We start from the raw sequence: 1,353 nt of genomic DNA on the forward strand, positions 1-1,353 counted from the left end.
ACCAAACCAAAACCAAAGGCCAAATGGACCCAGTATGACAAAGAGATGAGGATGTGTGAAGCTAAAGCCATGAATGCAATTTGTTGCGGAGTTTCACAGGAAGTATTTCATCAGATAAGTATGTGTACAAGCTCTAGGATTATATGGGAGTTATTGGAAACTACCCATGAAGGAACGAACACAATAAAAATGTCAAGGCTTCAACTCTTAACATCTCAGTTTGAATACATAAATATGGAAGAAGATGAGACGTTCATGGAGTTTTTCACAAGGTTGAATGGTATAGCAACTCCATGGGAGGACTAGGAGAAAGAATTCTGTTATCCAAAATCTGTAGGAAAATTCTGAGATCCTTTCTGGAACGTTTCAACTCCAAGGTCACTACCATTGAAGAATGTAGAAATATAGAAGAAATGAAAGTAGAAGAACTAGTAGGTTCCCTACAAACTTTTGAATTGCATTTCAAACCACCCACAAAATCCAAAAATATTGTTCTCAAAACCTCTAAAAACATGAATACAATAGAGGAAGAAGATAGTGAGAACGAAGATGGAGATGAGGAGGTAGCCCTCCTAACTAAAAAAATTTAAAAGATTCTTTAATAGAAACTGTGGTATACCATAAAACAACAAAGGAGCTCAACTAGACCACAAGCACTAAACTAGCAAATTTAACAAGTCCAAAGAGCTTTAATGCTACAACTGTAAAAAGTTTGGTCACATCTCCATGGATTGTCCTACAAAGAAGTCCAAAGGGAAAGCTATAACAGCCACTTGGGATGATACTGACAACTCAAATTCAGATTCAAATAAGTCAGAAAGTGATGGAGACACAAAATCATAAAAGATCCTCATGGCCTCCACGACTACTGTCATTCCCAAGAATCTGGATGAGGAAGATGAACTTGATCTTGAGAGAATTAAAAAATGGGAGAAGAACTACTGTTAGAAGCATAACTTTTGATAATCTAATCAAGAAAATTGAACTTCTAGAAATAAAAGTTGAAAAATTAAAAAGAGAAAACAAGAAACTAAAACTAGAAGTAAAACACTTTGATCAAACAGCAAAACTAACTTGAAAATTCATTTAAAGCAATGAAAATTTTGAGAAACTTCTAAGCATAGGTAGAAAATTCAAAAATATGATAGGCCTAGGATATGAATCAGAATCCTCCTTTACCTCATCAATGATGACAAATTCAACTACTTTAAATTAGAAACATTTAGTTGAATGTCATCATTGTGGAAAGATAGGACACTACAAATGGGAATGTCCTATGTTCAAAAAACTTGATGGTACTTCCAAGGAAAATCTCAAAGTCTCATCTAAATCATTTGGAAGTCACTCAGAGAA

This window comes from Magnolia sinica, chromosome 5, assembly GCF_029962835.1.
Source record: "Magnolia sinica isolate HGM2019 chromosome 5, MsV1, whole genome shotgun sequence".
Classification (NCBI taxonomy): Eukaryota; Viridiplantae; Streptophyta; class Magnoliopsida; order Magnoliales; family Magnoliaceae; genus Magnolia; species Magnolia sinica.